The following is a 23,910-nucleotide window of genomic DNA, read 5'->3' as shown; positions in this document are numbered from 1 at the left end:
ACTAATAAATAAAGAGACTACAAACTCTAAATATAATCGGAGGAAAAATTAGCTAGCTCACCGGCATTGTCCCTGCCCAACAATACGCCCTCCAGCCCCGTGCAGGAAGCTGCGAACTGAGGGCAGCTGTTTCGGCTCCACATTCACATGGTTGACGTGTTCCCAAAAAATGGTTCAAATGGCTTTGAGCACTTTGGGACTTCACATCTAGAACTTAGAACTACTTAAACCTAACTAACCTAAGGACATCACACATATCGATGCCCAAGGCAGGATTCGAACCTGCGACCGTAGCGGTCGCGCCGTTCCAGACTGTAGCGCCTAGAGCCGTTCGCCCACAGCGGCCGGCGAGCCCACTGTCAACGCTGATTCAACCAGCCGCTGGTCGGTCCTCGTTCGGTCACAGACTTGGAGAGCATCAGTACTGAGTAGCAGGAAGACGTTACTTAGCATGTGCTCCGAAGATAGTTCCATTTGGCCATGTTATCCTTTGTTCTAACTCCCCCCCCCCCCTCCTCCCCTCCAACCTCCCCTGCCCCACACGTTTTAGTCTATGAGCAGATTTTCATGTTTTTCATTGCAGGTTTTCCCCTGGGGGCATGGCCTTCGAAGTTGGGGTGCGAAATCTGCGTTTTTGGTTGTCGACAGGTTTAGTCCGTGCCATTGACGGTGATGTACTATCGTTGGCGAAAGTTTTTAGAAAGCTCTTCATGGATTTCAGCCTGCTTAGCGGAGGTTGCCGTCAATGGAAAGGGTGAGCAGCGTTTGGTTCCACTTTGTGCTCGCGGCAAGTGCCCATCTTACATGTGGTGGGGCTGTAGAGTTTGTAACCTGATGTTATTCGACATGTCTCGCTGAGGGCAACATCCGCGTGCCTGGCATGCGCAGCACTGTACCAGACCGGCCAGGCGTGTTCAGCGGCAGAGTAACTTTTTGTTTTGTATTTAGGCAGCGCTGCCTAAATGTTAGAGACCCCCGATACTTTGGGTTATGACACTGCTCCAGCTCCGTGCCATCCCACACGACTTTAAATTTTCTGTTGGCGTCTTTGTTTCGTAGATGAACAGCGTGTACTTGAGTTTGCTCGCATTCGGTTTCAGGTAGTTGTATTCCGCGACAGTGTCAAGTCCGTTCCTTAATGTCTCTCTACTGTTTTCAAGTCTTTGTCTTGAGATATTAGTGTCAGATCGTCGGCACAGATGAAGTTTTTTTGTGTTCAGAGGTTGTGGCTGATCATTCCTATAGGTGCTTGGAGCATACCGCTTTTTTGTATTCTCCATCTGCTTTTCTTGCTGTCTAGTTCGACGTAGAATCTACAGTTCTGTATGAGACTTCCTGTGAAGTTGGTAAAGCCATAATGCCTCGTTAATTGTTATAGTTTGTGCAACGCGATGTTGTGCTGCACGGTATCAGAAGCTGTGGAGAGATCCACGAATACTGCTCCTGTAACCAAAACCCGCTTAGAACCACCCTCAGTGTTCTGCTGTACAGTTTCTATTTGGTCTGTATCCATCTTTCTGTGGGACCAGTTGTGGCTGCGTGGCAGAAGTGACTAAGCAACATTATTTCGAGGATTTTATAAAGACGGCACAAAAGAGATACAGGGTGAAAGTTGTTGGCATCGCAAGCTGGCTTGCCGCGTTTCAGTACGGCGATGAGCCTTGTCCTTCTCCAGATTTTGTGAATTTGCTATCCTCTTAGGCGCTTGTACATAGTGCGACTGGGTGTTGTGTGATGTCCTTAGGTTAGTTAGGTTTAATTAGTTCTAAGTTCTAGGGGACTGATGACCATAGATGTTAAGTGCCATAGTGCTCACAGCCATTTTACATAGTGCGCTACCCAACCTATTGTGGTAGACCCAAAACGCTTTATCTGCTGCACCAATAAATAGTAAAGTCCTGGCGCCTTGCCGGATTTACACTTTTTAATAGGAGCTTTCAGTTCTTCCAAAGTAAACTTGGCGAACAGCACGTTTGTTTCTGGGTATTGCTGGGTTACCACTATTTGTTTCTTTCTTCCTTCAGCAGCACGTGGTGGGCGACTTGATTTGGGATAACGTAGACTCTTACTTTGGTTGTGGTAGAGTCATTATTGAGTCGTTTGAGCAGCTGCTAAGCTTTTCTGCTGCTCTTAAGACAAATCAATACTGTTTTAATCCGTCGATTTTGTGCGGCTTTCGCCAATTCCTGAGGCAGTGTCTGAAGTGATTTTCCTTTGTCCATGCTGAACGGATCGTCATCAGTGTAAGTTATTTTTGCAGTTGAGACGTTAATTCTTAATTTATATGCGGAATACGTGTTGTACGGCAGCCTCTCGGAATCGAAGCGTGAGATTACCTCCTCACAGGATCTACAAAACGATAGTAGGAGTCTGGCACGAGTTCGATGCTCAATATTGCCTGATCCAGAGTTTCCGTAAAACTGCTGCATTTGGCGTTCTTAAAGTTAAACCCCCTACGGAACGGCATCACTTGTGTTTTGATGACTGCAAACACCTGACGGAAGGCTGGTCTGTGTCGGGTACCAGGTACCGGTAATGATACAGTCTTCACACAATGGTGCGAAACCGTGTCGCTGACAAAAAGCAGGTCGGGGTTACATCCCCTTTTCCAGCGGCTGCTGTTAAATTAAGGTGGTAACTTGTAGTCGTGCAAGGCAGTTAATCTTCCGCAGTGAGCCCACTTATTCTTACCTGGCTGATGAGCGTTCAGTGTTTATGGTTATTATCGTCAAATTTGGTATTCAGAAAGACCTTCTGTATTGGAAAGAACGGTTGAGGGAAATTTGGACCGCTGCCCAGGGGACGGCCGAGAGTGTGTAGAGTGCCAATGCCGTGTCCCCCTCACTGAAGATCAGAAGACTTTCGTCTGACGTTGCCTGTCACAGTGAGAGCTGCCCACACGTATCACTGTACCAGCAGAGCGGACAGCGGCAGGCGGCTGCCGCGGGCGCTGGCCGCCAATCACGAGGCCGCCTCCACGTGCGACGCCGCCGGCTGTGGTCGCTTAACGGGCGGCCCTGTTCTCGTGGATGGCTTTTGCGGTATTCCGTACGACGAGCCGGTATACCGAACTTCATTTGCACAACTGCACCTGATGGATTCATCGAATACTGCGGTTTTCTCGACTTAATCCCTACTGCGGCGTATCAGAGTATTCGATTAAGCACACGGTGACAGATTTTATTCGTAATTTGTACACGGCAAAGGTCTTTTGGTGTTAAAATAAATGTCACACGTTTTGTTCATTTTGTTGCATTCGACTGCACATTATAAGTAGCTGGCTTAGCCGCAGTCAGAAGGTGTCCTGGACACGAGAGGGCAGCACGGCACCACCTGGAGCTGGAGGCCGAAGCCGACAGGCGGGCGGGGCCGGTGCAGCGCGCCTCCAGGGGGCGGGACGCCACGCAATAATATCTCGACGTTGTAATGTAAAGGCCGTGTGGCGAGGGCCCCCGTCAGGTAGACCGTTCGCCGGGTGCGAGTCTTTCAATTTGACGCCACTTCGGCGACTTGCGCGTCGGCGGGGATGAAATGATGATCACTAGGACAACAGGACACCCAGTCCCTTTGCGGAGAAAATCTCCGACCCAGCCGGGAATCGAACCCGGGCCCTTAGGATTGAATTCTGTCGCGCCGACCACTCAACTACCGGGGGCGGACATGTCGATTTTGATAACGTACAGCAAAAGCAGCTGACATTTGTAGTAGGAACCACTATGTCACCTGCTTAAAGTGTGAAATAGTGACAAGGCCAACCGAATTGGGTAGTGACTGCTTGCACATGTAACCTGGGATCTCACCTGTGCTTGGTCGAGATCTGCACAGATTTAAGAGGGAGGAAGACTGCAATTTATGTTGGTTTTTAACTGTCGTGGAACTGGAGGAAAAGTGTTATACTGGGTTTATTATTTCAGAATTAAAACTTGTAGCTACTGAGGTATGAGAGTGCTGTGAGAACAGCCAAGCATCCAGTAAGGATGGCCACCCTGCGCTCCTCGCCTGCAACGTGCGGACTCGATGCTCACAAAGACGAGCGCCGCAGCACGCTACGTGCAGCAGTAGAGCAGCAACAGCCTGGTGTGGCGCAGTGCTCCGGTGCAAATCGGACGCCACTCGGCCAGTTATCCAGCTGGGGAAAGGATACCTACACTTCAAAGTGGATCCGAATCCCTTCTCTGGTGAACCTCTACGTCGTGCAGAGGTAGAGACTACGTTAACAGGCAGACGAAAAAACCTGTGGTTCGGCCGCCATTGGGCCCCGCGACCTATCTGGTTGTAGGTTCGAACCTTACGGTCCTGAATACGTACTAGTTTCGACTCATTACAAAAGTGACAACAGATGCCCTTCAAAGACGTGCCTCGAATGTCAGAAAACCGTGAAATTTGTGCGAAATTTCTGGAAAAGCATCACGAGGGAGGGTACATGTGCAGCTGGCACCATTGTCGTTGCGTTCACGCACTAATGACTGTTCTGCGACAACTGGCATCGCGGCATTTTTGTTAACTTACTACAGTTTCCTGTGACTGATCTCTGATCCGGAAAATGGTGCGTTAGGGTCCTGTTACACCGCTCTTTGAAGAATCTTCCGCAAAAGATGGAATTACCCTCGAACTTTTATGGCATGTGTGACACAAGCAAACCGTCATGTGAAAAAAGCACACCGCCAAGAATTTTCTATGTCACGTGGAACTATGAAAGACGATTGGCCATGTCTAGTGCAATGCGCGTGTTAGCAACGCTCAGTCAGCGTGTGCTGCCCGCAAAGCACATCTATTAGGCGGGTTGCCTCCTCGCACAGGGGCTCGTGTGCTCGCGTGCATCGCCTTTCCTTGGATGAGCACGACTCTTTTACAGGTTGTTGCGCTCTACGGAAGAGTGTGACGTTTAGAGCACTTTGTAGCAGCGCTGTCGATTAATACAGAAAGTAAGAGACAGGGGAATACTGTCACTTTAATCCATGCTATCTCAGGTGTTCTCTTTTCGCTTCTGGAGTGACCTCGCTTTCCGGCCCGCTGCATTCCTTTAGCGCCATACATATTTTAATCTAATACGCAGCTACATACGCGAATTACACTGACATAACGGCGGCTGGTGTGGTAGAAGTACCCGTTAGTGAGCAACAGTGGAGCGAGTAAAGCCGAAGGGTATATTTTAAACGCGTGGTTCAAGATGAGAATACGAATATGCGGGAGGCCTCCGTGGGAGGAGAGCGGTAGTCATTTTGGATGAGATCTGACTTTGGGTCTCCAGCTACCCCCGTCACCCCTTTCCCTCCCCTCTCGTCCCTCGCCTCTCACCCCTTCGTATCCCCTCCCTTCCTTAGTAAAGCCCTCCCCCTTCCTTGCGCCTTTTTTGGCCCTTCTCCCCTTTTCTATTTACTTTTTGTGAATAGGCGGACCAGACAGCTTGTAAGTGAAGTGCCTTGTCACAGTATTTAGCTGTCCCAGACATAGCTGAATATGTACTGCCATATAAACTCCTCCAATCACATTTCTCATCCTTCCCCATGCCACACCCTTTGACTCCCGGTCGACCGTTTCTACTGAAATAATTTTAGTTAAATAATACAATAAGAGGGCTTCTTACGGAAGTCTACATGACGTCGGAGATATTTACATCATTGGCAAAAGTTCGTTTTCCGTTTTACCAAGATCAACTATGAGAGGACATTCTTAGTTTGCTATATTTTCTGTTTTTAATATAGCTATGAGCCTAAACATACGTATCGTGACCTCGTGGGCATTATCAAAAACTAGTAGCATCATGGTATAGCTGGCTTTATTTCCTATTTCGACGTTTTTTGAGGAAAAAGATTTGTAGTTACAGCCATTTCCACAGCAAAATAAGTAATCTGTTTTTGTTTATGAGTATTAGGTATTTATGAGCGGACTGTAAAACGGCTTCTTTACTAACTATACAGTTTTGCGCTATTAAGTCTCTAATTCCTCCTATCGTATGAGGATAATATTCGTAATTTACTATTAAAATGAGTCATTTGGTAAAAATATCTAGGTGTAACGATTTCATTGGGCAGCTTGTCACTTGCCCTGGCGAATCTGTATGGGCCGCAGCTTCAATATTTCGTGAGTAGCTTTTGTCCTAGAAGCAAGTTATCAACATTTAAGGCTCGGTTATTGGAAAATAGCCTCCTCCTCGGATGTGGTGCCCGAGGACTACAACTCGACAGAGAAAATTATTTTTTGATCGTAATTTAAAACTTTCTCGACCGGCGTGTTTTGACTTGTAGTAAACTAATTAGGAAAGTTACTGTCTCGCATGTATGATTCACTGTGTGTCTTCAGAGGCCGCCATACGCGAGTGACATCTTTAAAAACTGATAAACTGTTTACGCGGACCTCGCTCGCCACGGAGGTGGCGTGGAAAGCCAGCCAGTTTGTCGACAGCTGTACTGTATGCTGGGTGAGGAAGCTGGCGTGGCACCGCCGCCCGGGCGCTCAGCGGCCTGCGGCTCCCCACCAACGACGCGCCGGCTCCTCCGGCATTCCAGCTCCAGTAGTACACGCGATTGGTTGAGGCGCAGCCGGCGAAGGTTCTGTTACTCTATCACTGGGCCACACGTCACATCTGACGATTCCGGTCTATCGTTATCACCGATTTTACGTCCGTTAAGTATAGACGTGGCCGTGTTGTATCTAGTGTGCGCAGCGCATATTGGAGGATATTGTTTATCGGAAACGTCTGATTCGGTCGGGAGATGATGAGAGAAGATTTCGTAATCGGGATGCACCGGGGACGGAGGGGGGGGGGGGGGGGGGGGGCGTCTGCCTGTATGCACTTCGCCGAAGAAAAGGAGCAGAGGAGTGTTGAACGGAACGTCAGCTTCACCTCCAGATGACCCGTCCCGACTCTCCCGTTAAGGCATGCGGGGAAACCAGCGAAGTGCTAAATCCGGAGGTCTGACCTGCGTCCACTACCCCGACTCTCCCGCTACAGTTCATGCACTTTAGTGTAAATCTGCGCCAACTAACAAATGTGTCAGCACCAGTTGGCGCTGCTTCTTTTTCAGCAACAACGAGACGCTGTACTCGCCTTCGGTTGGAGCAAAATTCGAACCCGGTTTGTTCACACAAATTTAGCACTGACAACCCATTCGTATAAGGAGAACGTGCAGGTGGTTCCTCTGGAAAGGTTACGCTCTGTTTTCTTTCCCATCCCTGTTCAACATGAGCTTCTGCATCGTCTCTGATCTTGCGGTCTAACCGTCGTTCCCTTGCTGTGCCTTATTTTGTGTGTTCTTGCAGTGCACATAATTAACTCGGTTAATCCTGCGTCGCAGACTCTGGACAGAGGAATCTAGGGAGGCAGCCGGGCCTCGTGAATCGTCCAGCAAGCGGTTGTTCGGCACTGCCGCAGTAATTCACCGTGCCTGCCGTGGCTCCACGTACGACGGTTCGCCCTCCTACTTATGCGCGACCGTTCGTACGGGAGGTATGCGCAGGGAAGGCTGGAATGTGGCGCATAGCCGCGCCCAAATTATGGTCGAGCGACCGTCCCAAAACCCGTGTCGCATTCTCTCCACGAACATTTCACGTCGGACTGCTCGGGAATTTCGCGAGCTCTACATTCTCTGGAAGTTTTTGCCGAACAACTTGAGCAGCGGGACATTAACTGTTAAGTACAACGCTGCGCCCCCAACAATAACACAGTCGTTAGAGTGTTCAGTACTGTGACTGTGTAAAACATCTAAGAAGAAAGTGATACAGCTCGGTAATTCATTTCCCATGGCAAACGAAGGAACGTGTTATCGTTACAAGTACAGGCTCGTCACAGTTTGACCGCCCTCCCTAGAGAGTGAACGATTAGCATTAATTTACCGGTGATAGTGGTCGTCGGCCGCCGTGGCTGACCAAACTACAGCAGAGACACGCGCAACTCGACTCAGCACACGGGTCGGCTCATCTATCACGGCTCTGTGCATTAATAATGCTATAAACTGAAAAAGTCGTGTTCGGGAACGTCCCATTTGCAGATGTGCTTTGTGTGACGCCCGAATGTTGCGGAGTTCGGGGCGAGTGCAGCAAGGTGCTGGGGCAGACGAGACGCCAGCAAATACGTCGCATTCACAGCGTGCTGACTCGTGACACAGCGTGCAAGTTGTTCCCGGCTTTTTTTGTGCTTGATCTCTACAAACAGCTTCTCTGGCACTTTTTGCATGTAGTACATGGCTGCAGGAATGAATATCCTGTTGTCCGTCCACCGCTGAAAATAGTGACATTGCTAATGATATATAATGATAATGTACACGTATTAGAAAAATCGATGTACGTGTACACTAATTTATGTATGTATCTTCCACGTCTCTTGCTAAACCACTGGACCAATTTCAACGAGACTTGGTACACACGTCACTTTTGGGGTAAGAGACACCTGTCTGTCAAAAGGGGTGTCGGTGGCGCTAAAAAGCAGTGAAGCCCACGAGAATACACATACAGTACTTCAGTCATCGAGTATTTGAGAATGAGACCGCTTACAAACTTCCAAATAACTTTACACATTATTTCAAATCCTTAAGAAAGTTTTTTTCACTGGCGATCCCCACAAAATGAAGAAAACGGAAAATATTTATCAATCACTACATTTTCGCTGTTCGTGCACTAAAACTGCCACGTGAAGCGTTAAGTTTTAGTTTCTTACTAATTGTATTTACGACACGTTTTGTAGTCAGTAGTCACATATACTACTAAATGCGCGAGAATAATTGTATCATTCTGCAACACTTAGTTCAGGAGATACAGTGTCAAAAACTCTGAGATGCGTGTGAATCAAACTGCAGGACGAAATTGGCTAGAATACAGGTGAAATATGTGTACAAATAAGTGTGCAATATGTGAAGTATATTTGATATGTGCATACGTGGGCCAAGCCACAAGTCAAAAGGCTCATACGAAATCCATGAAACGATTTGAAACAAATTTGATACACATATTACAGTCTGGAAAGAAATACTGTGGGGATTAGAACAACCACTGTGCTGTTGGAGTGGCAATGATAACATGTGGGCACAATGGGGAGCATGAAAGAGGAGATGTGCCAGGTAGGGGGTGGAGGAAGTAGAGGGATGGGAGCGGACTGGACAGAGAAAGGAAAGTAGGGGGTGGAGAGGGTAGGGGGAGGGGGAGAGGAGGTGGAGGCGATGGAGCAGATGGACTAATAGAAGACTGGAACAAGTAGATACGGGTGCAGCGCTGCGTTTTAAGCTAGTAGTAAGTAACGTCCGTGTACAGAGTAACTCGTGCACAGACCTAGGCTGCGAGGACGCCACGGCGCCGTCTGCCGCGGGAGGAGGGAGGGCGTGACGTCATGGCGGCTGTAGCGCCCCCAAAGACCGTGTTGTCGGCCGTCATTAGCTTCTTAAGCTACGTAAAATATGCCTTTATACCTTTGATTGTAGCCGTAAGCACAAGTCGTATTTGCCAAAGCAGATCTGTGTTGTGAAATGATGACGAATACGGAGGGAAAATTCGAGGTGAGACAATGAGAGCTCAGATTAAGGAGTCCTTTGACTCAGCACAACCGGGAGCATTTCCGAAGATGTCCAGTGTAGCCTTGGACGAAACGTCAGGGGTTGAAGAGTTCCGTGGACCACGGCCATACAACCCGGAAAATTCTCAGCAGCTCAAACATCCCTTCGCTAAAGCCTTCGTGGAATGATCCAGGTTGACACGACGGCACCCACCCTGAAAGGAATGCACTGTCCAAATTTGAGTTGCTAAGATGCTCTGCACTTTTCTTAAATTGCTGAAGTTCCTCTTTTGTACCGCATGAAGAACCCTTTGTGACAGCAGTCCGTACACCTCTTCCCCCCTAGCGCGGGAATCGGCCGCGGCAAGAGAGCGTGGACTCAGAATCCGACGCGAAACCGCCCTGAACCGTACACAAAATGTCGCGTACCGTCAAGATTTTGACTGAGAAGCAATAGTTATCGACAGCTAAACTGTTGTTATGTAGTCCTTTCAAAGATAACTAGCAGAAAAAAATAAATAATTACAGAGGACTTACATCAGTGTGGATTTGAGATGAAATATTTCATACACATATATCATTTTTAACAACTTCTCTGGCACAGTTCCTACGATAATTTTTGAATAACGTATATTGTACTGACAGTGAAATAGTTCGTTGTTTATCGCCTACAGCCGTCACATTAGAGCCAAGTGTCATTTGAATGACAAAACAGTTTCTTTACATCAGGCACACATTAGAAACGAAAAATTTGGAACTTCACAGTAACTACTAGTGTAATTTAGGAAGAATGGGGGTGGTGCGAGAAATGGTCCCGGCTGTTATTCTGCTTATTGTTCTGCATAGCAGCCATACTTAATGTAATTCATAAAACGTGCCAAGGCAAATTGCTAATGCAAAAATGAATGACGTTTAAAAATACCGTTCTCCTGATAATCCTCGAATGACAAAGAGATATCGGAAATTATATTGTCCGCTAATTTGCTTAAAAATAATTTCCACTGTCGAAAAAATAGTTCTTGTGCCATTGTTCCAGATTTAGTTATTTCGATTATATTTTTTTGCCACGAAACTGTCCTTTTTATATTTTTGATCATAATTTGCCCGCACGTCTACGAAACAGATATAAAACCGCAGAAACAGTGATCCACTCACACGCACCAATGACATCTTTGTACTGTACATGAACGTGTCGTAGCACGAAGCGGCCGCACCAACGACTGTCTTTTTTTCGTTCAGAAATGATAAAGTTCGGTTTTTTCGCAGTTACTTCACGAAACGTGATTCGTCGGTGTTAGACACAGACGATGTAGGGATAACAGCAAACTTGTTCGGGCTGTCTCACTGTTACTGCCATCTCCTCTGCACGTTTACTTGCAGGAAACTTAGTAGTTTTGCTACTTCTTTTAATCTTTGACTTCTTGAATCTGCTTAACCGGGTCGAAGAAGCCTCGCACTGTTCGTCTCACTTGCGATTAGGAGGGCCACATCTCGTAGACCCCCACCGGCGACGGTGCATTGCCTCTCACGACATTTGTACATCTTTCGCAAGGTTTTTCTTTCACATTTTTGTGAGTTCCATCTTGACGTATGTTTATTACTTTGAGTGAATCCTTCTTCCATTTATGCAGTACACATTCAGATATTGTGAAGCAAAACCGGGTTCGCATACTGTTTAACGTTAGCATTAAACACAATGAATATTAATTCAATATAACCTCTATTGTTAACGCTCATGATACTACAAAACCGTCTGATGATTTTATGAATAGCAAATGAGTTGCAAATTTCAGCGAACAGTAACTGCGGAAACTTATTGCAGAGGAAATATGAACGAAAAGTGAAATTCGCTTTACAAATTGCGCTCGCGCTTAATCGTGTCATCCATCCGTTTACCGCTGTGCGCCGTCAACCGTGGGTTGCTACAGCACCGGTACCGATCTGCGTTTCTGCAGCCGTCTGGTGCACTGAGAATTTGGAAATTTTCAGCATTAAATAAAAAGTTCTTGCAGTGCTTCTTAGCAGCTAAGGTTCGGGGACTGTATATTCTCCGTGTAGAAAAAATTTCAGGCCATGCTTGGACAAGTCAGACCGGACGTTGAGCTGCCGTCACTTCTGTGCCCTTCAGCTGGTGCTGCGTTCTTGTCTTAAGTTTTCATTATGAATCCTGCCCCACTCACGGCAACCTTTGACTGCTCTAGGAATTTCATTTCAGCCGCCTAATCCTGCTTAGAATTTTTTCCCCACCACACCCCTGGTTTCACTGCCATATGGTAGAACGTGCAGAGCGATCGACTTACAGGTTGTCATTTTTGTGGCGCTTTGTATATTTCTTGTAATGCTTTGCTTGTAGCGCCACACCCGCTGTGATATCTCTAATTTAACATCCACACCATTATCTTCGTTCAAGTGATGTAGCTCGCCAGGTAACTGCTGTATTGAATTTAAATATCGTCTTCAGTTACAATTCTATTTCGTACTGGGTATTTCCCGTGGAATACTAGTGCCTTAGTTTTATTTACGCCAACTTAAAATTATAATGCTTTCCAATAAAGTTTAAAAGAATGATTAAGTTTTCTAGTTCGTGTTCCGAATTTGCCGTTATCAGAATTATCGGAATATCATACCATATTAATTATTTATTATTCTTATGTGCACCCCTTATGGCGCTCTTTCTTCCCCATTTGCGGATGGCGTCGCCTGCAGAATTATCAAAAGAGAGTAAGCAATAAATTAACCCATGTCTCTCGCCTTGGTTTATTAAAATTTTTTCCCCCTGTACGACCTGTTATACAGTAATGTTTTAGGAAGGTGCCAGCTTAGGGATCCTACTGAATCAGAAAGTAATCCATAATTATGTTCTTCAAGTTGTTTGTTGAAATTTCTCTACTGATCCGTCCAGCTGCCTGCAGTTGGTGAAGCCAAGTCATCGACAGTGCGCCTTCAGTTTCGCAGCAGTCTCTGTCACGCACGCACTCGGTCTAATGGGGCAGCGCGTGCCTGTCTCAGGTGATCCAGCCGCGCCGCCGGCCGGCCTTCCACACCGCCGGCCCTGTGCGCAGGAGGTCTTGTGCAGGATTGTCAGCACTGCTGAATAGAGCAACGGGAACACAACGTGGCACTTTACCGAAAGAACTTTATCAGTATGAACAATATGACGCACAAGTTGTTCAAATGTGTGCTGTATATAAATAAAATAAATCACGTTTCGGAAAACATGATTGCGTTATAATTATAGCATGGCATAATATTTTTAAGAACCTGATAGTGGTGGCAAGTCTTTCCAAAATACGTTGTGTCTTTTTGCACTAAATAAACTTTGGCAGCTGGTGCGTCATATTTTCGTAACTGACACCGTAATACAGGTTCACAACGGTTCCTTCTAATACCTCCCAATCACTGTTGCAGCCACAAAAATCGCCAATGTCAATAAAAGTATGTCCGTAAGAACGTATTTTAGACGTGAGTTGATGTGACTAAAGCCAGGGAGACCTCGCCGTCCGAAGGAGGCGCGCTGCCACCTGCCTTGACTGTTCTCGCCTCTACCGACGTCGAGTCACAAGCGTGACGCGCCAGCGCCACGTGTCTGACACGCCACGTGTCGCACTGCTGGCTTGCCACACCACGTGTGTCAGCCGCGTGACAGCTAGGGCCGCACTCGGTGAGTGAGCGCTGCGTGCTTCCGTCGCAGGTCCGCCTGCAGGCCGGGGCGGCTGGTCGAAACGCACTCTCCTGGGATTTGCAAACTTCCTGCACTTGCTGGCAGGTGAGCTGACGATAGTGCACTAGCGTCGACTTGGCGGTTCGGAAACGTCGCGCTCGTCCGACAGCCGTCCTCGCAGACGGCCACTCGATGGCAACGTTCACATACTGGTGTTACTATTGTTTTGTGATTTGTTATTGTTAAAATAATGACTGTGTGGCGGTACGGTTTGTCTAGTATGAGTATTTAAGGAAGTGCTGTCGCGAAAGAAAGGAAATTTACAATAGAGCTTTTCTGTGGGGTTATGATTTTCGGATGAGCGTAACTCAACAACGAACCCTCTAACCGCTTCGTACCACATATTCGGCGGTCACCTGCTGCTTGGTGAAGGCTTTTGCACGACACAGTTCATCCCGTTCCACATCTGTAAACCACACTGTTACACTTTTAGCTGCATTCTCTCTCTCTTGTCACAATACACCAGTCTCTGTCTGCAGATGCTTCTATACCAGTAGTTCGCAAACGGTAGGGGCGCACAGGGCTTAATTGGTATCTTCCCATCCACTACATCCCCACTTTGTCCACGCAGTGTCATTGGCAGGGGGAACTTTCTCTTCCGTGGCTTCTTCCTGTTCTGCTGCGGCTGCGGCTGAGACGTCTCTTGTGTGCTGGAAAACTGAATTTCGAAAATGGCACACCGTTATAAGAACAGTATTGGTCTGCCTGACTTGCAGAATACATCCTGCTGCATAGCCATTACCTGCCGGGCAGTATTAGTTTTCTTCTTCAGGTACCCATCCAGTGTAACTCCTTTGCGTTATGCATGTTGGAGGCTAAGGGCAAAGTCCTCGGCTGTTTCCTTACGGGCAACACACCTGTTAAACTGCTGGTAATACACCAACAGGTCTTCAATAGGACACATTCCATACAGCACCGAGGATCACGAGCAAGTGATGATGGGATGAGAGGATGCGTTGGTGCAGGGTGAAGTGGATGGAATGAGGAGTCGCAGCTCTTCAGTGGTATATATCACGTATGGGAATATGCTTCCACTGAAGCGAATCACCATCAACTGCGTGCCCCCTCTGTTTTGGAAGAATGAATGGTTAATGAGCAACATTTCGGCAGTTTGCGCTCGCACGTGAGCATTTATCGGCTGCAACGAGCAACTTGGTTCCATCCCCCTGCATTGTCATAACCTGCTGAACGGATTTCTTTTGCTTCTTTCTCCTACACCTTTCCATCATCGTGGTGTTCAGTTCCCTGTGTAGTGAGCTGTGGGTATGGCCGTCCTCCGAATGCGTGTATGTCATACAGCTATTGAAACTCGCTCTACCCTTCAAATTCACGTCATTGACGGAACACATTGCGATGCTTCCACAATGACAGCTCAGCATAAACTGAACCTCTCCCACCAATTCTGGTCACGTGAGCGGTGGAGTCCTGCAACAAAGAAATTCCCACCATTTTTTAAATTTCCACCAAAATTCGCAATTCCCTCCAAAGTTAGAAATTTGGAGTTTAGGAGGGGATGGGGAATGGGTGTGGAGAGAGAGAGGCCGTGGGGACACATGTACCAGCTGGAGAAAAGTCATGGCGTCATCTGGGGGAGGTGAGGGTAATTAATTGATCAGTTTAGTTAATTTGTATGTGAATTTGATGTGACAATTGTTCTCGGAACCCCATCTGCCCGCTACTACCGTAAACTCCGTCCTCTTCGACCAGAGGCTGTACAGCCTCCAGCGGCGAAATTGGTGACACCCGTAGCGGTTTAAACAGCCTCTGAGGTGAGTGAGTCGTAGTGGTTTGTAGCCAGCCGATGTTGAACACAGCACATGATCTGGCGAGACACGCATCAAACTACCGGCAGGTGCAATTCGTCAAAGGAGCCACTGAGGTCTGCGGTCGCAGTGGACACTACTGCATCGTTCAGATCTGTGACACTCCGGTAGTTTTTCGTCAGTCGGTGGCCTGTTTGACCAATACAGTGTTTGATGTTGCCGAAATCTCGAACCTGTCTAAAAAATTGACGTGCCAAGTGCACCGAGGACATGTAATACAGCGAAAGCGTCATGCAAGACTTTGTCGTTATAAAACATTCTACTGCTTTAAAACCAAATTCATTCGATACATTGTCCGTTTTAAACTAGAGAAATCATATGTAGGGCAAATTACAAGTAAGTACACATTTGTGTTGTGGTTGTACTAAGGAATTCTCGCCTCCAGCTGTTGGCGGGCTGTGGCAGAGCAGAGTCGCCGGCCCCAATCATGGAGCGCAGTCGCCCCGGTCCTCTGTAGCCGAGCACACGCGTCTTCAGTCTCTGGCGACACTGTTGCCGACGGGACGCGAATTCCTGACCGCTCTTTGTTTCCAGCTGCCGTTACTGTCTCCGAGGAGTTTCTTTTCCGTAGTTAGAGGCAACGGACACTCGTCCTCAGAAGGCTACTAGGATCGAGCTTCAGTTTCTTCAGATTTTATTGCAGTCAGCGTTCCTGTCTGACAGTTCAACACATATGACACAAAGATTTCTATGAAACGTTTTGTTGTGGGACTTTTATGGCCTTGTAAGGGGGTAACCTTTCTTTCTATTAACTGAACTCTTCAGACCCACTGTTCGGCTTAATCACCACATTCCTGCGTCTAGAGAAGAAAAAGTTTAACTTTTTGAAAAAGGGTCCATTATATATAAGCAACGGGTTTCTAGAATCTGAATGTATTTCCACACATGAAGATAAGAGTGCATTTGACTTCCGCACGTGCCGCATGCAAACGTTGCGTCCTCGGAAGAGAAAAATAAAATGAGAGCTGGTTTGTCTGAGTCAGTATAAAAAGTACGTACATGTCGCGTCGTACTCTCTCAATTGTTAAGACCCGCGAGCAGCTGCGAAGTGCACAGGCCTCCTTACGGCTTTTTACGACGTTGTGGCGTAGTAAAGTCACAAGTCGAGATTGTCAAGAGTCCGCCATATAAGTTCCACAGATCTTCGTCCTTTTCATGAGCATCTCATTCCCTATTTCAGCAGCTCCTCTCCTGCCTTTATATCCCGGTACAAGTCATGCAGGACAACGTTATTTGATGAGAACGAAGATACGGCTGCAGAAAGCGTGAAAGGAAGATAGAGTAGCCCTATTAGAGACGGAATCCGAAGATAGAGTAGCCCTATTAGAGACGGAATGCGCGATCGCGCTGGTGGAGAAAGTGGAGAAGAGCTTACGCCGCGACTTCTTTAGGCGAACGATGTGGGGAAAACACACGCAATCTTCAGGGTGATTTTTTCCACCGTGTAGGAACTCTAGGGATTCTCGATGAGAGGATACGGAACAAGAAAAGTCTAATGACCTGATGTCGGGAAATACAAAGTTTCCATGCTAAAGACTATTTATTCATTCATACATTGTTACAGAGACTGCAGTCTAATACGCGCTATACCATACACTCACACGTACAGTATGTGTCGACAATGATTTCCACGTGCCTCAGCAAAATACGTGTCCGCGTCGTAGTATGTTGTGTCTCACACGTTCACATCGGCCAAGCTGCATCCGAACAGTGTCGAAGGCTGCCCCAGTGCCTCCACATCTGGAATGAACTCCGCCTACTCCACACTTTTGACATGGCGCAACAACCAAAAATCGTGAGGTTTCAGACCCGGTGAGCGAGCAGGCCACGAAACTGGACCCCCTCGTCCCATCCATCGACCAGGGAAGACGCGACTGAGGTGCGTCCGGACGTTAACGGAAAAGTGGGCTGCAGCAGCAGCAAGAGAACCCTTCGAATCACCAACGGCACTTCTTCCAGGGGGGAAGGCAAAAGTCAGCGGCAAGAATCGCAGATAGTTGCGGCCTGTTAGGCGACTGGTGCCAAAATACGCTCGCCAATTATACCGGCCCACACATTCCGGCTGCACCGACGAAAGTTGAAGATATCACTCCGCCTCATCTGTGTATAGGATGGATGACACAAATCCCAGAATCGTGATTGCCTGGTGACGAAACCAGTGACAAAAGTGCTCCCGATGTGGAAAGTCTGTCGCCAGTAAGCCCTGCACAGGGTGTAAGTAATAAGGATAGTAACAACTGCCATGGGGAATGTTACCTTTACTGGCGGACCAGCTGTCTGGTACTGACGCGGTGGTCACCTTCCACAGTGTTAAACACATTTTCCTCCAAGTCTGGTGTCCGAACGTTTCGGGGACGTCCATCGAACATTTCGCGTACGTCCATTGTGATTTCCTGTTTCCTGAAACGACCATGTTTGAGACAAACACCGAAACACTTTAGCAAAGGTTGAATGCTGCTGTTGTGGGCGCGGAGAGGTGATCTGATACAACCTTACCACCAGCCGCCCGCTGCCATTTGCCTTTCCGTAACTAAACACCATCTCGGCAAGCTCTCGATTCTAATAACGAACTATTGTGTACAACACTGTATCACGTCCTCTACAAGGTGAGTCAGCAAGAGAACTGAATCGGAAACAACATTGCCAATTACTGTGGCAGGAGAGACCCATTTCTTCCAATTTCCGTACGCATAAAAACGCGAGAATTCGAAACGTGGTATCAAACACAAAATAGTACGATTGATGCACATCCTCGTAACATAAATGTGGAAGTACGGCTGTTGTCCTAAATATAAATTGGCACGGAATTAAAAAACCCGAGATGTTGTATTGGCCTGCTGGTGTCTAATTCAAAAAATTCTAGGTGGCGATCCGAGATGGCTGATACGGTATGCTGGCGCATCTCCGTGACGTCAGCATCCGAGACGGCGATCTGCAGTGGCCGATGCCATTGGTAACCGTGCAGCTTCTGTAGAATAAATGATAACGTGTGTAGATTGTGGACAGGTGGAAACGTCGGTCTCAGGGGAAGCGTGCAAGGGATGAGGCCCTGCAGTCGCGCTGTTCACCTCTGTCCTCGGTGGCTCAGATGGACAGAGCGTCTGCCATGTAAGCAGGAGATCCCGGGCTCGAGTCCCGGGCGGGGCACACATTTTCAGCTGTCTCCATCGAGGGATGTCACAAACACCTGCCGGCAGCTGAGGGTTGCAATTAATTATCATTTAAAGTCGAATTGTCCTCTTACATTACAGACTGTCATCCTAAGTTTCAACTTCTCTTCTCGCATGCGACTTGTGCGATGCTGGGAAAGGATAGAGATGTTCATCTCTTTATTATAACAAACACCGTACTGGGGACAGGTCCGTTTCTGGTGTTGTAAAGTTTGCTGTCAGCGACGTACACTCCCGCACCGTGCCTCAGATTATCGGGTGCAGGGCACGAAGCAAGACGCTGTGTCGCGCCGCTGCCGCCGCTTCTGTATACACACAGTGAGGTAGCCCGGAGTCACGTCGCCATCGGTCGCAGACAGTTAAGCACGCAGTGGTGCCGCGTCTATACTGACGGTTCGATGGCCCAGCTGTTTGTGAGGGCACTGTAGTCTGTAACCCACGTACCCTAAGTCAAAACGGTGGGGAAATCTCAAAATGCAGATGCCCACTGAAACCTACGCTGATAATGGCAGGGGGGACTAAGAATTCCCCTACGTTGGAAATTACATGTGACCCAGCCCACACATATGTTATACGAGGAAATTGAAATGTGAGGAAAAATTCATTTGTCCTCCTGGGGGGTAAGACTACTGCAGCTCAGGAACCAAAAGTAGTTTTCGTGCTGTGCTTGTAAAATTCCCCGCGAAAAGCAGTAAAATGTCTTGGTCACACCCAGCCACAACAGAACTATGAAACACACGAACATATACCCTGACGGAAAAAAAATCGCGACACGAAGAACAAGTTCTGAGACTTACGCGACACTGTGTAGGCATGTTTGTACATCTGATAGCCGATGTCTACTTAAATTTCGGGCCAGTCGCATAGGAGCGGCACTGTGACGATAAGAATCAGGTTTGCTTCAAATACACTCTGTAGAGGTCGCGAGCGTTAGTTACCGTTGAGACTGGCCCTGGTGAGCTGATATTAATGGGTAATGCCTAAGGTGACGAAGATGCCTTTATAAAGACGGCTGGATGGTCCTTGTGCAATAGTGCAGAAAGACCTGGCAGGAACGTAGCCATTGTACACCGCTGCTAGCAGTTGTGGTCAACACAAGAGGATCGGGCTCCAGACGGCCACGAGAGGGAAGACCACCGTGTTTGGTGCTCGGCGCCGGTGCATCCATCTGCATCTGCAGCACCAGTTGACACCACGGTGACTCGGCTAACTGTTACACATCGGTTCCATCGAGGACAGCTCCGTGCCACTGACCCCAAACCACCGCCATTTACGACTCCACTGGTCTCAAGCGAGAGCTCCAGTGGAGATCAGGTTGGTTCAAATGGCTCTGAGCACTATGGGACTGACATCTGTGGTCATCAGTCCCCTAGAACTTAGAACTAGTTAAACCTAATTAACCTAAGGACATCACACACATCCATGCCCGAGGCAGGATTCGAACCTGCGACCGTAGCGCTCACGCGGATCCAGACTGAAGCGCGTAGAACCGCACGGCCACACCGGCCGGTGGAACTCCGTGTCACATGCTTGATTCAACATTCTTCCGGATTCAGCAGTTAGCAAGTACCGGCATTTCACATTTGCAATGGCTTATCTGTCTCTTAAATTAACCTGTGATCTTGCAATGTTAATTAGTTGAATATGTTTTCTAGACAAATGTATTCCCGTAATGATAACTCTACATTAATTATTTTTTGGTGCCACACTTTTTTCGAAAACATCTTCAGTATAAATGACGAATTAACGGCAGTAATGGTGGAAAACTTTCATGTGCATAGCGTTTCAACTGGACAAACTATCGTAAGTGCTGTGGGCAAGTACCGGCTGACAGGACACGAATGGAGCTGTCGCCAGCGGCGCAGCGCCTGCCCAGGGCTCTGCACGTGCCACACAGTGCCAGGCGACTGGTACCGCCAGTTGACCACGCTGCCGGCACCTGTCGGCTTCACAGGCGTGTTGTTGCCGTAGCCGGAGCTTTTCACACAGTACAAGTTAGGTACAACCTAACCATCCCGTTTTCGGCAACTTTATAGCTTTCAGACAACTATAGGTCACTTATTCGTGGTACAAAAACGATCGTATGGCATTGATGGCCAGGATGCTCCACCTGGGGAAGCTCGGCTGCCGAATTGCAAATCTCTTCAGTTGACGCCACACGAGGCTGCATGCGTGATGATGATGATGAAATGATGATTACGACAACACCCAATCGCCGAGCGGACAAAATCTTCGATCCGGCTGGGAATCGAAGGCGGTCCTGCTACATACCAACCAGACGCGCTAACCACTCAGCTAAGGAGGTGGATAATCGCGGTACAAATTGTATGATTGAATGAAGTATAAATGCACCCATCCTACAGGCTGAAAGACAAACGAAACCCGGAAATAACTGCACACTATGTGGTCCAGCAATGTTATGGAAATTTACTCACTCGTTTCCTTTAACTCCACAAATGGTGTCAAAAGACAAAACCGGCTTCCATGCATGTGAGAACAGGTGATGGACAGTTTCTGTATCTACTTGGATATAATATAACGTGCTGGACGTTCTAACGAGACAACCAGACAAATGAGAGGCATGGAAGCCATTCAGAGGTGTGTAGGTGTTCTTTTCAAGAAATATGAACGTGAAAGTTTATAGAACCTACAGTCACTAATGTATATCTCATGTCACACCCATACCTAAAGTATCATTACTTAATGACAAGGAACGTGTTTGACGCATTTACGTGTCAGACGCATGTGTAAAACTTTAAGGACTGTTTGCCAAGCGCACAAGATCCTAATTTCATTTCTGGCTTCGGACATGGAGGTGTGTTAATGTAACACATCCCGTCACTGACTCAGAACTGCTGCAGCTCTGAAACTAAACGACTCTGTCAACATCCAGACAGCGTGCACGTATACCAGATACGGCAGTCAGACGTGGAGGTGTAACAGTCTCATCTTGCTACATATTTGATGAACTACGGCGAGTGTCACAGGTTTGAAACCGATGTTAAACTGTAGTGCAGTACAGCCAATACTTAGACAAATAACTTGGAATAATATGATAATTTGTCATGTTTAGCAATACGTCTAACTCGTCACTCCTCGTTTAAACAGAAAACTATCACGTTTTCAGGCTCGTACCATAATTTTTAAGCGATTCCTTACATAAATTACAAGGGTTTTGCGTTGTGCACGGGACATCTAACACCTCCAGCGGATTTCTAGTGGTGCTGTCATCTGAGGCTGAACATCAGTTGGGCCGGTGAGCCACGGAGCTCAGTGTAGCCGTAAGAAAGGTGAAGATGAGTGCTTTACGGGAAGACCTCGTGACATTAGGCCTGCGGTATTGGACACATGTTTGTAGGATATGCATAGGTAAGTGTGGTATAGACATCCGATGTTTCCACAGGGTATCTGAATCACTTCAGGCGACTGCAGGTGTGCTTCATTGAGCAACACGCTTGATGACCGAGGTTGCCAACACTCGTCATACTGAGGAACTACTATATATGTTTACAGTTTAAGATTGTCGGCAAATCAAACACGCTACCACTGATTCTTCTAGGCTTTCCTAAGTTATCTGACGTTGCAAGTTTACACATAACTCGCATAAATTGTAAGTGCAAAGGTGACACCCAATAGAATCCCGAACACATTATGGCTGAGACGTCTACGTGGCTCCTTCTCAAACCATTGTAGCATCATTTGAGACTTGTACGAGTACCACATTGATCTATAAGAGTGTTTGTGCAGAATGCTTCCCATGATAAATTCAGTAAGGTAGTAGAGGTAGACTCATACTGCAGCTTTCAGTAGGTTCCCAACTATTGGTAGCTGTATTCGAATCATAACAAAGATTCTCAGCTAGTTGTACCACAGTGACCACACAGTCCTGTGATGGAAGACAGTGTTATTCTTTAACTAACATTAATTCTACAGTCCAGTCCAGTTTAATTCAAATCCAAATTCAGTTCAATTCAGATTCAATTCATTCTAAAGTAGATGTAATGCAACACATACAGACAGTATTGTACTAACATTAAATTTAGCCGTAACGTAACGTTGTAGAGTCGGGAAGATGGAAATTTGATATCAATGTAAAGGGAATGTCCATCTCCAATCATTCTTTCGATAAACAGAAAGCAATATAATGTCTAGGCTAACATAGCATTTTTTAAGTGATTACTCACATAACTGTGTTTTATGTTATACATAAGACATTTAACTTTTCGAGTGGATTTCTAAATGTTAACACTTGAGGAATCTCTAAGTGCAAGCAATATGTGAAAGACATCTTCTTAATCGATTGGTGGGATAGTGCGACTTTAATTCCCGAGCTTACATGCTTCCATAGGATTCGTAACTCAGGTTCAGGAAGTGGCTGTATGAGTCCTTGAACAAGGACACTTGTGGAAGAGACTTTTGCTGGTCGTGATGGCAGGTCTCACCAGAAGTGAACTCAACACTAGTGGAGAAGAATCAAACTTTGTTTTTCAAGGTTGGGGAGTTTGGTTTTAAAAAGGCTACGCTGAAATATTTTCGGCAAAGTTTAAACTTTGAATGTTCCATACGATGTGGGAATATGGCGGGAAATTGAACAATTTGTGGCTGCACGTTGGTCTCTTCATAACAGTTACCGCACACATGTAAATTTTACAGAAAAATTGTAACAAGTTGCCCAAAAACTGCAACAGATTACCCCAAACTACAACAAATTAGCTTCCAAACTGTAAAATATTGCCTCCCAAATAGAACAAACTGCCTCCAAAGTGCAACAAATTCCCCCCGAACTAAGAAATTGCCTCAGAATCGCAACATAGTGCCCCAAAATTGTAACGTAGTGCCTCAGTACACACAAATAATGTAGAGAAGTTTCAAAACTGACTATTACCAGTAGGTATAACTGCAGTGTGCAACTCTTACTGGATTACTGTACAATCTGTGTGGAGGGCTGCGCAAGAACATCAGAAATATGGAACAACAGGAATACCGTGCACAGCGCTCACTTTTAGGAATCTCTCTGTAATCGAATATAGAACAGTGACGGCTTTGAATAACCTCTCGTTTTCCCAGTCCTGCTTGTTCCACGTGATGTGATATGTGGGGCCCAGATTTTAAAGACCTAAATAACAGTGAAATATGCGAGAATTTATAACCTAAATCTGACATAAATCTACATCTACATCTACATCCGTACTCCGCAAGCCACCTGACGGTGTGTGGCGGAGGGTACCCTGAGTACCTCTATCGGTTCTCCCTTCTATTCCAGTCTCGTATTGTACGTGGAAAGAAGGATTGTCGGTATGCTTCTGTGTGGGCTCTAATCTCTCTGATTTTATCCTCATGGTCTCTTCGCGAGATATACGTAGGAGGGAGCAATATACTGCTTGACTCTTCGGTGAAGGTATGTTCTCGAAACTTCAACAAAAGCCCGTACCGAGCTACTGAGCGTCTCTCCTGCAGAGTCTTCCACTGGAGTTTATCTATCATCTCCGTAACGCTTTCGCAATTACTAAATGATCCTGTAACGAAGCGCGCTGCTCTCCGTTGGATCTTCTCTATCTCTTCTATCAACCCTACCTGGTGCGGATCCCACACTGCTGAGCAGTATTCAAGCATTGGGCGAACAAGCGTACTGTAACCTACTTCCTTTGTTGTCGGATTGCATTTCCTTAGGATTCTTCCAATGAATCTCAGTCTGGCATCTGCTTTACCGAC

The 23,910-nt window shown here is 46.9% G+C and overlaps 1 protein-coding gene across 8 annotated transcripts in view; it reads left to right on the top strand.

Annotated features, from left to right (window-relative positions):
* The window catches only part of LOC126336277 (caskin-2), a 942,083-nt gene that overhangs the window by 671,465 nt on the left and 246,708 nt on the right, over positions 1 to 23,910 (top strand). The gene's annotated exons all lie outside the window — the stretch shown is intronic.

Source organism: Schistocerca gregaria, chromosome 2 (assembly GCF_023897955.1).
Source record: "Schistocerca gregaria isolate iqSchGreg1 chromosome 2, iqSchGreg1.2, whole genome shotgun sequence".
Lineage (NCBI taxonomy): Eukaryota > Metazoa > Arthropoda > Insecta > Orthoptera > Acrididae > Schistocerca > Schistocerca gregaria.
Note: the sequence above shows the minus strand (reverse complement) of the source record. Positions and strands in the feature narration are given on the sequence as shown.